Source organism: Diceros bicornis, chromosome 3 (assembly GCF_020826845.1).
Source record: "Diceros bicornis minor isolate mBicDic1 chromosome 3, mDicBic1.mat.cur, whole genome shotgun sequence".
Taxonomy (NCBI): Eukaryota; Metazoa; Chordata; class Mammalia; order Perissodactyla; family Rhinocerotidae; genus Diceros; species Diceros bicornis.
The window spans coordinates 64714322-64729999 of NC_080742.1; the positions used below are offsets into that span (position 1 = coordinate 64714322).

Here is a 15678-nt window from a genome sequence, read left to right on the forward strand (position 1 = left end):
TCTCCTTGTCATCAAACGTTAGGAAAAAAACCCGAGTACTTATAACAATGATAATAATCATGTTAAGTAAAATCTCTTCCTGAAAGAAAAGCACAAAGCAATTTTAAAATAAGGAGTAAACCTCACTTAACCTTGTGACTTTTTATGCAATGTTAGAAAGAGGTGCTGTCTAAAGTATGGCAGTTAAATCCTGCTCTAATCCAGGAAATGTGAAATCAATCTTTAAGCCTTTTAATGCTGTATTCAAGCGTCGTGTGTGTGTGTGTGTGTGTGTGTGTGTGTGTGTGTTTTGTGTGTGTGAGAGAGAGGGACAGAGAGAGAGGGAGAGAAGCAGAGAGGGAGAGAGAGGTTTTAGAAATATTCTTTTAAGAAGGACACATCAGGCAGATATAACACGCATAATCTGCACAGAGTTATAAGCTTCATTGTATATGAAAATGAAATAATTATTTAATTGTTTAAACTGTAAATAGCAGAAATACATAAACAACTGAATTTATTTAGAATCTTTTTATACGAATAGATACCCATGGTATGAAGTTGAAGGAAAATAGAGCAGAGTGCGTTATAACAATGTCATGTCTTCATTGATAATATCAGATGCAGCAAGGGTTTCCTGTTCCCCCCGTTTCCTGGTAAGGGAGAACAAACTTCACCACCACTCCATGTACATGCTTTCCTCAACTGTTTCTGCAAGTCCCCAGAGAGGACCTCCTGGGTGTTTCTGAACAGGTTCTCTCAGTCACTGCATGCCTCTTCCTCTTTTGGTCCGTGTTTCTATCAGAGATGTCACCAAGAAGATTCATGAAGGTGTATTGCTCTCTCCCTGTTTCTTGGGTTGCCTCCTATTGCTTCCTGTTAATTACCACTGTGCCAAGATCTCACTGGAACGGAGTTGTTCTTTTAAAGACGGGAGGATACTGCCAAGCACATACACATCTGTGTGCCACACTCTGTCAAGAATATCCCAAACTTATGTCAGTTCTATTCCCCGAAACTCACTTAGATCACGCCTGAACCACGATTTCAGCATCTGCTTGAGCATCTCTCTTCTTTGGGCTTAATTAGGAGTTCATGAGGGCTGGCCTGAAAGCCAGTCTACTCAACACAGGGCTTGCTTTTTATGCCAAACCTTTTCTTGTCTTGAATTGAAGTTTAGAATTTACAAATAATTATTTGATTTCAAACTTTTTAACAATCCTATTAGGTAGATAGGACAGATATTATCATCACCATTGAATAGACCAGAAACCTGAAACTTGGAAAGCTGCACTTATTTAGCAAGTAAGTTGCAGAACTGAAACTCAAATCCAAGTTGTCTGAGGCCAGATCCAGTGTACTACGCTCAGCTTTCTGCACAAAGATGGAGATATGTGTGTGCCAAATACCATCCTCTAATGCTTAGAGACTGCAACCACAGGATGACATCCCACCCTTAACTCAGAGCAGATTTCCCTCACTGCTCACAGGCACCTCGTCAAAGCCATGATTCCTCTCCCCATAAAAAGGCACATTAATGGGCAGCTCCGTGCACACACGCACTTCACAACCTTTGCAAGTAGTTACTAGGGTTTTAAGGACGTCCTGAACCACAGAGCCGTATTTAAAGGGACGTCTTTCCTGTGGATGTTGCTCCTGTCCTCTAAAGCTGGTTTTATAAAAGAGGTTTTCCTGTGTGTATTTCAGTGCTAGTCCTATATTTTTCTTTCGATTTCAAAATCCTTTTTCCAAGGAATGTGTCCTTATTAAAAAATAGATAAAAGTGACTGAGTCTACATGGTAAAGGAGAAGTTTAATTGAAACACTCAAGAGTTCTATTTTCCTGGAAGTTGTCTTAACAAATTATGGTTTCTTATCATGTTTACAGTAATAAATTGAACTGTGAAATAATACTCAAATTAAATAATATTTGAATTAAATATTTTTGTATATATACTGTACATGCATATATATTTAATTACTTTTTCAAATTACTTAGAGCAGATTTGAGCAAACACAAAGTATTTTCAATAACTTAAAAGTATGTCTGCATGACGCTTTTGATCAATTGAGTGGTTAACTGACAAGTATCTGATCAATATCAGTAATCTGTGTGAACACTGCCAAGGATGGTAGGAGAGGCAGAGGGTCAAACTCAGTGGTTCTCAATCTTGGCTGCCCTTTTGAATCACCTGGGGAACCTTTAAAAAATGCTTTATGCTGTAGCTACAGTTCCAGGAATTTTGATTGAACTGTATGGAGTGTGACCTGAGCAATGGGATTTTTTAAAAGCTTCTCAAGTGACCCCAATTTGTATCTAAGGTTAACAATCACTGCCCTAATGCATTTATTTCTCCCAAAATGCGACAATTCTCAAAAAGCACGAGAGAGTATATTCATTATAATCTATCAAACCAGGACAAATTGAGATTATTTTTGAGGAGAGGAGCTGTATTTAACAAGAGTATAGCTGCCCAAAGTGATAAATTTAGTCCACTCTTTCATAAATCAATCTTTTTTCCTTCTTATAAGTCACACACAATAGATAAAATCTGAATTGATAAACATGTAGCTACATACTGATTAGTCTATGTAATTAACCTTTCTGCCATATCTGATGAAACATAATCCATGATTGTATTTAATCAGAATCGTGGAATGCAGTATCTGTCTCATCTAAGCTATGTGATGTACCTCCTTACTCTTAACACGTCACAAAATGCCTTGTACACCAGATTACGTTTTTGAATCGTAGTTTAATAAACCCAATCAAAAGTTTTTTTAAAAAACCCTGAGAGCTGAATTCTTGTCATCAGAGGAACTTGCAGTTTTTTGCACCATATCTAGAGAGGTTTAGGGAGTTGGAATAGTAGTGGAGGGGAGGGAAGAGAAGAGCTTTGAATAGCCCAAGGAATATGGGGCCAGCTTAATTTTTTAACTCAGATTTATAATGATATCTTTCTTGGTGGAATGGTATCTCTTTTCCTGCACCTCCATTTCAGGAAATGTAAAATCAGCAATTGAAGATACATGTAGTTATCTGAGAAGCAAGAAGAGTGGAGTTAGGACGATTTCAGAACTGACTCCTGTTAGATGACCACATGCCTCTCTGCACTCCTGCGTTTAGTCAACACAGTAACCAGCAGAACTGTACCTGGAAGGACTGGGAGCAAAGAGCTATCTCTGGAAAACCATTAGCTTTTAAGTGTAGATGGTTAGATCAGAAATGGAGTGAGTGGGAAAAAATGCAAATATATCTTCATCATTTATGGTATGTCTCCATTCTTTTTGTCTCCTATCCCCATACTACCCCATAATGCTAGTTTAACAGTGAAATCTTTTTCTTAAAATCTGGTGTTTCATTTTAAGAATGGTGGGCAACAGATGTCCTCTTCTCCTCCAAATGGTGGTGTAAATAAGTGAGACCTATAGTTATCCCCATTTTGCGAATGTGGAAATTGAGGCCCAGAGAGGGAAAGAATCTACCCAACATCAAGGCCAGGATATGAACTCAGACACTTAGGTCTACACTGTTAACCACTATACAATATCGCCTACATACAACATGATTTGGACCAATTGGGGAAAAATTGCAAGAAACCACATTTCTGGGAAGAGTAGCCCAATATGGCAACAAATTAAGTGGAGGAGCATCTGGAAAATTTCATTCATATTCCCCACTTAGGAGAGCATAGAGGACCTGGCTTGCCAGGAAAAATGTGAAAAATGTTCCTCACTTCCTTAGATAAGCAGGACTGAAGACTGGGCCTGGAATGCTATCCAACCTTGCAGTAGATAAAACAGGAAGACACAAGAAATAATCTCCTAGGAAAATTTGCCTTAGCCAGGACCAGCAGTATTCAACAGAGGAATCAGAGCAGAGGAAAATAATCGCCACATCAAACAAAAGTAGTGACCAGTGAACTGATGCTTGACGTAGGAGGTGAAACAAAATAAGAGAGAAAGAATAGAGACAAAATTCCCCAGCACTGGCTGCCACAGTCTTAGAATCTTTCTCACTCCTGCAGCTGTGGAGTGAGTAATCCATCAGCGCGTATTCTAGGAAAGACATCAAATACCACACGGGTAAATAGGGACTGAATTAAGGAAAATTCATGTGCATTATTTTTTGAATCTTTTGTTTTTGTTTTTATTCTGGCTTAAAAAATTTCTATTAAAGTATAACAAACATATAGAAAATTGCATAAATCAAATGAACAGAACAATAAACGATCATAAAGTGAAAATTCCCATGTAACCACTGCCTGGGGCAAGGAATGAAACATTAATAGCACTGCAGAAGTGTTCCTTGGACTCTCTCTTGACTTCTAACACCGTGTATTGCTTTTGCATATTTTTGTATTTTATATAAATGTAACATGACGTGTATATTCTTTTGTGACTTGCTTCTTTCACTTAACATAATGTTTGTGAGGTTTGTCCCTGTCGTTGCTTGCAGCAGTAATTCATTCATTGTCTTTGCTGTATATTGGTTGTGGTAGATTGCTATAATGATGACTCTCAATTGTACATGCCCCTCTGCAATGTGCTGTTGCTGCTTCTCTTCTCAAAAGATGGAGGCAATTACTTCACTGTCTTGAATCTGGGCTGGCCTTGTAAATGGTGACATAGATTGTGGTAGAAATAATATTATGCAAGTTCTAGAGCTTAGCCCTAAGAACCCTTCCAATTTCCTCTCTTGCCTTCTTAGATCCTTTTATTGCCATGCTATGAAGAAGCCTAATGTAGCCTACTAAAGATGAAAGGCTCTGCAGGATGCGAGAAGAATAGAGGTGCCCCAGTGACAGCCAGCACCATGTTCCAGAGGCCATCTTGCACCTGCAGATCCAGGGGAGACATCAGATGACTGTAGCCACGTGAGTGAATCCAGACAAGACTAGTAGAAGAAACTCCCAGCCAACCTACACAATTTTCGAAAACCATAAATTGTGGTTTTAAGCCACTGAGTTTTAGGATAGTTGGTTATATGACAATAGATGCCTGAAACAGCACATATGATAATATTACTCTTCATTTATCCATTCGACTATAGTGGACATTTGGGTTGTTTCCAGTTTTTGGCTGTTAGAAATAGTTTTGCTATGATATGTTTTAGGAACCATGTATATGCATATATATATATGTGGAATATAGACCTAGAACTGGAATTGATAGGTCAGTATTAGTAGATACTGCCAAAGCGTTTTCCAAAGTGACTGTACCAATTTATACTCCCATCAGCAATGTAAGAGAGTTCTAATTGCTCCACGTCCTTGTTAATCCTTGGCAATGTCTATTTTCATTTTAGTCATTCTAGTATGTCGGTAGTAGTATCTCACAGTAGATTTAATTTGAATTTCTCTAATGACTGAAGAAATTGATCACTTTTTTATATGTTTATTGGCCCTTGGGATATCATTTTCAAAAAAGGTATTTGGTTAAACTTTGTTCCCCATGTTATTATGGGGTTGTCTGTCTTTTTCTTACTGATTTGTAGACTTTCTTTATACATTCTGGATACAAGCCTTTTTTTGTGTGTGTGAGGAAGATCAGCCCTGAACTAACATCCATGCCAATCCTCCTCTTTTTTTTTTGCTGAGGAAGACCAGCTCTGAGCTAACATCTATTGCCAATCCTCCTCCGTTTTTTCCTCAAAGCCCCAGAAGATAGTTGCATGTCATAGTTGCACATCCTTCTAGTTGCTGTATGTGGGATACCGCCTCAACATGGCCAGAGAAGTGGTGCGTTGGTGCATGCCCAGGGGATCCAAACCCAGGCCGCCAGGAGTGGAGCGCACGCACTTAACTGCTAAGCCATGGGGCTGGCCCTGGATACAAGCCTTTTGTCAGTTTCATTTGTTGAGAATATCATTTCCCAGTCTGTGGCTTGTCTTTTCACTCCTTTAATGATGCCTTTTGCAGGTCTGGTCACACCACTATTTAGGCCAACTGGGGTGATAGCTGAGGGTGAGGGGGATTCAGAATGGATGCTGAAGAAAGGAGATCACGTGTGACAATATGGCCCTGAGATCAACTGTGTGGTGGGGCTGTGGCTCATCCCACTGACCTGCCTCTTTTGGGTTTCTCCTCAGGAAGAAAGGCCTGTGGACATGGCATAAGGGGTGGACTATGGCAGCCATGACATGTGCCTCACAGACCTCCAACTATAGGGAGTATGAGTAGTGATGTTAAGCACCTTTTCTGGTTTATTGGGCATTTATGTATCTTTTGTGAAATATCTGTTCAAATCTTTTGCTCATTTAAAAGTTGGATGTCTTTTTCTTATTGATGTATACTAGTTCTTTATATATTCTATGTGTGAATTCTTTGTCAGATAAATATGTAGAGACTATTTTTCTCCTGTCTATGGCTTATTCTTAATGATTTTTTTTATTATTATTTTCATTTTAATAAAGTATAATTTAACTGTTTTCTTTTATGATTAGTGCTTTCGGCATCAAATGAGTCGTAACCCATCCTAAGTTCTTGAAAGTATTCTCTTAAAGGCTTTAGATTTTAGCCTGCACATTAAAGCTATGGTGCATCACAAATTAATTTTTGTATATAATGTTAGGTGAGTGTCAAGGTTCTCTCAGATACGTAGATATTTTAGAATAATTTATTGAAAAGATCCCTTCTTTCCCATTGAATTGTACTGGTAAAAACTATTGATTTAATGTTTGTAGTTTTTTTTATGGACTCTATTCTTTTCTCTTGACCTATTTATTTTCTCTTGCATCAATACCGAACTGTCTTGTTTAATGTAGATTTATAGCAAATCTTAAATGTGATACTGTAAATCCTCCAACTTTGTTCTTTTTCAAAATTTTCTTGAATTCTCTAGGTCCTTTATATAACCACATGAATTTTAGAATCAGCTTTTAAAGTTCCATAAAAAAGCCTACTAGGATTTTGATTGGGATTTCATTGAATTTTTAGATCATTTGGGGAGAGCTGACCTCTTAATAAATTGAATGCTTCAATATATTTACACGATAATTGTTTACTGCCTTAGAGGAAAAACTGACACAGCAGAAAAGCAGCTCAGGGTTACTGAGGACAGGCTGGAAAGAGTCTCATGGAAAAAGAGGCGACTGTCACCTGAAAGAAGATGATACATATGAAAATTAAAAAAAAAAAGTTCAGCATATGGCAAATGAAATGTTTAAGGAGAGAATGGAGCTAGTGGAACAGCATCAACTTTTAAATTCCTAGTAGAGCATTTATTAAAGTAGAGCAAATCAATAAGGCTAGTTATGTTTTAGGAAAAACTAATAGAGGATAACCACATCTAGACAAGACTTAGGGAAGTTACTGAATTTCAAGGGTAAAGAATAGCATATTAGATTTCTGGTCGATATGGCATGCTAAACTAATGTAGAAAATCCTACTCCTTTTTGAAACACATGTTGATAAATTTAACAACAAACTTTCAAAAATGCATATCAATTCTTGAAAACCACAGGGAAAGGCCGTAGGAGCTAGAAATAAAGAAGGATAGTAAAGCCATAGTTAGAAATGAGGGAAACTGAAGCTAAATGGTATTGGAACCAGATATGAGCTGCGGCGGCTAAGATTCAAAGACCTGGACTCAAATCAGAGATGAAACCTAGGCCTGTGCTTGGCAGGGAGCCAGAACTGAACTCCTTATAGAAAGCTCAGAACCATCAAGTCCTTGAAATACTAGAGGCTAGAAAAACTACTCACAGACCAAGAAGTGCCCCAGTGGTGTCGTGGGAAAGGAATCACCCATGAGAAATCACAGCTCCAAGCCTGAATTTCCAAACTTGAGTGTGGAGTTCAAATTTGCACTTCTCACGCATTTTAGCAATTATCAGTTCAAAAATAAGCACACGTGAGTCTAAAACTGGTGAAACACATGAGGCTTTGGTAGAGGCAGATGAAAAATCATCCTGTGGAGACATCTTCACAACCCAGCCCATGTGGACTCCCCAGGAAATAGTGCCAGTGAGAATGACGGCACAATAAATAATTATACATTATAGGAGGAAATAAACAGAGAACGAGTAGACGCACAAAGTGCCTTGATTAACATGCCAAGAATAATCTGTGAAATGACCAAAGGATTATTGTCCATGTGTTAAAGAGGAAAAAGAAGCAATATAAACTATTAAACAAAATCAGAATGATATAGAAAAAGAATAGGGAAATTTAAAATACTGAAATATAAATCCCGGGAATTTAAAAAATATGATTTTTGAAATTAAAATCATAGCTTATATGACAAAGAAAAGACTAGATATAGTTGAAGAGTTGAAGCGACAAAGATATTTAGAATACAACACAGAAAAATGAAGAGCTGGAAAATATGAAGAAATTAAAAGATATAGAAATATGGAGTAAAAAGACCTATATACAAGTTCCAAAAGGATAGACAGAGAATTAAGGAGAAACAATGTTTGAAAATAAGCTTGATGGTCTAAAATTTTGGATAATTTACGAAAACATGGGTTTTCAGACTGAAAGAACTGGCTCAGTCCTGAGATTGACAAATAAAAACAAATCCATTCATAAAGCTATTTCTAATCAATAGAGAGAAATAAAGGGGGAAAAAGATGTCAATTCAGTACAAGGGCAGAAAAAGAATCAAGCAAATGAAGCAAAGAAAACTCATTGTAGAAATAAAACACAAAAGATGATAGTGGAGATAAGATAAAACATACCAGAAATCATTATAAAATAAACAGATTAAATTCACATATGTAAAAGAGAGACTCAAATTGTTCAAAACCACTATATAGATATATTCCATTTATATGAGACACAAAATATTATATAATGACCCAGAAAGGTAAAATACACTTTTGGAAAAAATGTACTAGGAAATAACAACCAAATAAATGCTTGCTGATTAATAAACAAAAAATTATTTAACATGCAAACCATTAATAGAGATGAAAAGGGATATAATATAGAGATAAAAGGAATATTCCACTAAGAAGTAATAAAATTAAACTTTATGTATCATGGCCTCAAAATATTTGAAGCATATTTAAATATTAAATATTTAAAGAGTGATGGTCAAAAAGTACAAACTTCCAGTTTTAAGATAAATCCTGGGGATGTAATATACAGCATGGCGACTATAGTTAACAATACTATATTGTATATTTGAAAGTTGCTAAGAAAGTAGGTCTTAAAAGTTCTCATCAGAAGAAAAATAATTTGTAAAACAAAATATATTTAAAGCAAAAATTGACAGAATTATAAAGAGAATTTGACTAATCCATAGTTATGGCAGGAGATATGCACATGTCTTTTTTAGTACCAATAAATCAAGCAGACAAAAAAAATTTTTCAAGGATACAGAAGGTTTGAACAATTCAATTAACAAGCTTGATCTAATAGATGTGTATAAGACCTAACACACACACATCCTGACCTTAACAAATAGAGAACCCATTCTGTTCAGGTACTCAGAGATTAATGACCTTGATTTCTAAGTGTGTTAAAATGTTTCAAAAGTGATAGATTTCAAAAATAAAATGTTGTATATACAAAGGGCAGCATGAGACTATGTCTGTATATTGATAAAAATCTGACACAATGCAAATTTAATATGGGTATAAACATTTGTAATAAAGTATAGAAACCAGAGGAGTTGCCTGGTGGTTGTCTCTGAGAAAAGAGGGAACAGAATGAGATCAGAGAGGTATATAAGGGGACTTAGAATCTGGAATGATTAGTTTCTTGACAATGATAAAAAAGAGATCTAAAGCAAAGATAGCAAAATGTTGTTAGCATATTGTCAATTCTGGGTGTTGTGCCATGGGTATTTATTATGTTATACTGTAATTTTCTATATGTTTGAATATATCGTAGTATTTAAAAAAAAGTGAGAAAAATCTTGTGGAAGAATTAATTCGTAGATAAGAACTTGCTTTTGGGATAATACGCCCTAAGTCTTATCTTGATAAATTGATATAAGCTTGATATTATGGACTCTGATAAAATGCAATATCAAGAAGATCTTTATACCAGCAGCAGAGTTTTACCAAATTTCTTGGAATTTGTCTTAAAAAGTGCTGTGTGAGTGGAATAGTTTAGGGACAGTTTATCTAAAGTACCATGGAGTCTGCCTTCCCTATCACAAAGACCAGAGCTGATCACTTTGAAGAGGTTGCAATGGATCTGAAATAGCATACAGTTGTTGTAAGAATTAAAGGCAGTAATGTATGCTAGGTACATAATATAAATCAACAACAAAATCATGCGTAAACATTCAGTATCTCAGCAGAAGAAACATGTCACTCAAAAATGTTAGGAAAAAAAATCAAGCTGGCTTCAATATTCTCTTGGGGACATAAGATATCAGTCGTCAACCAAGCAATACATAAAGAGTCACAAGGGCAAACTAATCTGACCCCAGTATTTCACTTCAGCCATGTTTTCATTCATGTGTGAAGGTAACCTGAAAATAAACGTAAATATGCAAGGAACCCTAAAATATATCACCCATGTGTTCTAAGAAACTTAACAAGAAATTCTTCATTAAAAAAAAGCAACTCTCTCTATTTTGTTTGTGTTCATTTTTATTTTGTATATCGCGTTCATTTTTGTTTTGTATATTGTGTTCATTTTTGCCCAACATTGGTATTGCTCTATTTGTTCTCTTTTTATTTGTCCACTTCTGGTTTTCCTTTGCCTACCACTTTATATTCAAGCTATGAATTACGTTGTTTTAGACATCATCTTGTATGTAGTGTGTGGTTGGGACTTGTTTCTTTTACCTCTTCTCAATTTAGGAGTCAATTTCTTTTAAAAAGTGGTTTTTTATCTTACCTTCATTTCTATGATAGTTGTTTGGACTTAATTCTCTGGTATTAGTGTTTATTTGTGTATGGTCTTATTTTTGGCTTTCTTGCTGCGTTCTGTTTCCTTTCTGTTTGTATATAATATCTGTTTCCTTTCTTCCCCCTCCCAATTCCTCCATCACATCGCAGTAACTTGAAAGAATATACTGCAGCATATTTTTAGGTCAACGAGTAATTATCTCCATTTATTTAAATACTATCATTTTACAGCTTGAGAAATGAAATGATATATATTGATTATATTAATTTATATATATTGTATATATTATAAAAGATGAGGACTTAGCTCATGTCTATTTTTGTTTTCTTTTTTTTACTCATCAGTTTTGTTACACATTATTAATCTTTTTGTCTTTATCTTATGTAGCTTTTGTTTAAATAATGATAACAATTGCATTCTCATTTGTAGGGAGCTGGATTACGTCGGTAATTTGGGCTTGGCAGAGCAAGAAGATTTAAAAAATAGACAAAACTAATTTGAACAATTATTATAAATATATTCATTAATAGAATGTATCATAGTTAGTGCCCTTCAAACAGAAACCAAATAGTTTTAAGTGCTATGAAATATTTACAAAAGCAAGCATACATTAGGCCACAAAGAAAACCTAATAAATATTTTTGATTGGAGAGAGTGCAACTATATCTTCTGATACAATGCAATAAAACTTAGAAGTCTGTGACAAAAAAAGGAGTAAACAATGAAAATTATTTTCATTTAAAAAAGTAAATAACAAACACTTTGAAAAGTAAACGTTTCAACCATTTAGAAAAGTAAATAAACAAATATAACTTTTAGAAAACTCTCCAAAACATTTCTTAGGTGAAATAGAAAAACAAAATGTAACTTACAAATATCTAGAAAGTAATGAGAATGAGAGCACTATTATCAAAACATGAAATTTCAGCAAAGCTGCACTCAGGGGGAATATTTATAACTTTGGACACCTTCAATACATAAAAAGGGAATGCAAATAATGAATTAACCATCCAACTTGGGAAGTTAAAAAAGAACAAAATAAATCTGAGGAAAGTAGTACAAAAGAGTTAAAGCTAAATGTGGAAATCAATGAATTAAAACTAAGGAAAGTAGGAGAAAATATTAAGTAAAAAAGAAGCAGATTTTTTTTCTTAAGTAGAAAAAGTAAGATTAATAAAAATTAAAATTAATAAACTAGGTACAGATCTGGTCTAAAAAATGGAATATGATAAACAAGCAATTAGCTATAATAATCAACATTAGAGTTAAAAAAACTCACCTAAAATATACATATGTAGAAAGCGAGTAGGGAAAAATAACTGTTGATAAAGAGGAAATGATAAGATTTGTAAAATAAATTTTTCAACAGTATAATAATAACTTTGAAAATATTATGAAATATATTTCACATATGCAAAATAAAATTTCAGATATGCAAAAATAAAAATGCCAGGATTGACTCAAGAAAAGAGAGAAGTGACAAAAATATCAATAAACACAGACAATTGGGAACATTGTCTAAAACTATTCCTTAGGAATTCCAGACTGAGATGATTTCTTGAGTGATTTATTTTAAATCTTCAAAGAAAAGATATTTCTGATAATATTTAAATCTTTTGCAAGTATTGGAGAACGAAGAAACTTCTGACTTGTTTTTAAAAACCATCATAATATTGGCACTTATATTTGACTCTAATGGTGTAAAAAAATAGAAAACTGCCCAATTCCAATCTCACTTGGGAATATTGATGTAAAAAAATCTTAAGATATGGTCAAATAGAATGCATTAGGATACTGGAATATACACCATTACCAAGATGCCAAGAATGCAAGTGTAGCTCAGTATTAGGAAGCCTACTACTGCAATTCATTCTAATAAGAGGTGAAAGTGTGATTAATTTGATAGCTGCCCAAATAAGGCACTTGATAAGATTCAGTGTCTGCTACTAATAAAAACTCTTGGTAACCTAAGAATGGAAGGAAACTCTCTAATAGACTAAGAAGTATCAGAAACCAACAGCAAACATACTTAACAGTGGACTCCTAGATGTATTTTCTTTAAACAGGGAAAAGAAAAGTTGGAATTCAGTTTACTACTAAGAAACAGCCTAAATTCTCTGGGAATAAAGATCTAGGGGGAGCACCAATATGTACGTCTAGGGGGAAGGAGCAGAGGGTCTATAGGAGCTAGGATCAAAGGAAAATTTCTGGGGTCAGTTTTTGAGAAGCAACTAAAAAATTTCCCCCAAATCCTGCCAAACACTAGCAAACCTCTGTAATCCAGAAGGATGAAGGTTGCTGCATCACTGATTTCCAAAAGGTGACTCCAATATCCTTAGCTCACAGTAATCACTGCCCAAAATTCCACTACCTAGAGATCTGTTGAAGTTAACAAACATTTATACGTATACCTAGGTGGTTACAGGAGTAACTAACTCCGAATCACTAACGTGGCAGTGATGAGTCTTTCAATCGGTTATGACGTCACTGATGCGTTAAGGGAGGATGATATCTAGTATTTACTGAGGGCTTTACTATGTGCCAGGCACTGTTCTAATGATTATACATATTATCTCATTTAATCCTCATAATAACCATATTACATATGAAGAAACAGAGGCACAGTGATGAGATATAACTTACCCAAAGTCACACAGCTAGTAAGTGGTGAGGATGAGATTCAAAATCAAGCAGCCAAGTGTGTGAGCCGCTGCTCTGGACCATGATGAAGCCAGGTGTTCAATGTATGGTTTTCTGACCCTTCAACTAAATTGATTCAAAAAAATTTACCGATAGCCACCTATGAGCAAGGCATCGTGAAGCCTCTGTAGTTGATAAATACATGAATATGACACTTTTCTTGCCCTCAGGAAACTTATTTTCTAGTAAAGGAGATACGCACGTGAATAACCAATTACACTTCAAGGTCGATGTAGGGTGCTTGGCTGTGGTTGTGGGTGGGTGAGGGATCCTCAGATTACACTTTGGGGAAATAGAGGCAGAGAGCCTTCTTTGGAGTATCCGTGCTTTTGGAATTCTGTATTTTCCCTATATGGGAACAAATCTATGGTGATATTCTCTGAAATATATGGTGAATGCTGTACTTTCAATCTATTTTGAGTGCATGTCATAAAAAGGCAAAGGGACCGTTTTTTTTTCCTCCCCAGGCATTTTATTACTTTATGTCAGCAGTGGGAAAGACTTTGGGAGTAACTTAGTAAATACATAATAAGTAAATTCGACTAAATAACACGCAGCTTCTGACCCTCTCCCCTTTCAAAAAATGAAATGAGTGACGTCATCATAAAACGAAAGACTCCCTAATTTATCCTCTAATTTGGATAACCCACTGGGAAAAAAACCTTGATAGTCATAGATAGGAGGGTGAGAGAAATCGTGCTTTCAGTTGTCAGCACATTTTAATGAAATGCCGATCTTTTCATGCCAAATCCTGAGGGAAACTTCTGGGTACTGACTGATGAAATGATTTCACTCCCAAATGGAGTCTAAACTAAAATAAAGCCTGTCCCATTTTGCAGAGCACAGCACTCTACAAGTTCAAAAGGTAAGACATACTTGCACTATGTATAAACTGTGGAGTACATTTGAAAATAAAATTTTTAATTATGTTTGACATCTCAGGCCCAGCACTGTCATCCTGTAGGAAAGTAACATCTGTTTTGACATCTCTACTGGTAGAGATTTTAAACCAGTTTCCACATTGCTTACCTGCTGGCTAATCAGAATGGATGAGGCATTTTTGTTACCAATGCATTCACAGGCAAGAAAGAGAAGATATGCAGAAAAAGTAAGGCTGGGCTCAAACTGACATAATGAATTTAAATGAAAAATCAAAACTCCTTTGAATATATTATATCTAAGTTTTAATTCAATGCAAAATTTGAAAATATTCATTTAATCACTAACTGTGCAGAGCTTTTTTTTCTTGTTCCTGATTTAGGCCTTTTGCTTTGACTTAAAGCATATTTTACTTCTCAAACCATTTGGTTTGATCTCAAGGTCAGGGTTTTAATTAGGGAAAATTGGTTTGCTATTTTCAATAAGAAGTGCTATAACAATGACCGAAATAGATTTTTTATGTTTTGTTTGTCAAATTGCAGGTTTTAGAAAAGCATCACATTATATTGCTTCTTTGATGATTGTATAGTCTTAACATCTCTTGACTCATCATGTACATTAGACTTAAAAGCATAATCAATGAAAACAGCTCCCTGTAGGAATCATTACTTCCATATCTTCTATGCTTGTGGAACTTTCTTAGAGATATACCAACATAATTTTAGGTATCTCTTATGAAGAAAAATAAATAAGATTTCTACTTGAATAATCAGGATTTCCCTCAAAATTTTACCTGCATTATTTGGGTAATAATCATATTGCCTCTGTTCTCCTTTTCTTTTTATATGTGTAGGCACAGACTTTATATTTCTGCCTAAGCACCAATCTATTAATTGTAAACTGTTTGATCTATTGGGTTACAAAATACCCACACCAGATTATTCAGTCTAACTGGCCAACTCATGTAAGACATTTTGTTAGTATAGATGCAGCTTTAGTTAAGAGAGAAGCTGGGAGAAGCTTACAGAGGAATTTATTGGTAAATATGTGGGAGGACAATCCTTTAACCAGATTAATACTAAAAAGGACTTGTGTGTTCTTCAAAGAAAAAGGCAGAATTTAAACTAAGGAACCTAAAAATAATTGAAATAATTTTCATATTAAATGTACATTTACTGGAAAATATATTTGAATGGGTGAAGATGTGCCATATTTTAAGATCTAATTTACCAAACAAGCAAAAGAGACATGATGATAAAAAATAATTACCTATCACCACTAATAATAAAGGTGTGATAGCTTTTCT

General features: G+C 35.0%; 1 long non-coding RNA gene across 1 annotated transcript; it reads left to right on the top strand.

Annotated features, from left to right (window-relative positions):
• Positions 1-741: 741 nt before the first annotated feature.
• On the top strand, positions 742-5498 carry LOC131422134 (uncharacterized). The gene is made up of 3 exons (XR_009224035.1): positions 742-810; positions 2982-3250; positions 4691-5498. It is a non-coding gene; the product is annotated as an uncharacterized LOC131422134 (long non-coding RNA).
• Positions 5499-15678: the final 10180 nt, after the last annotated feature.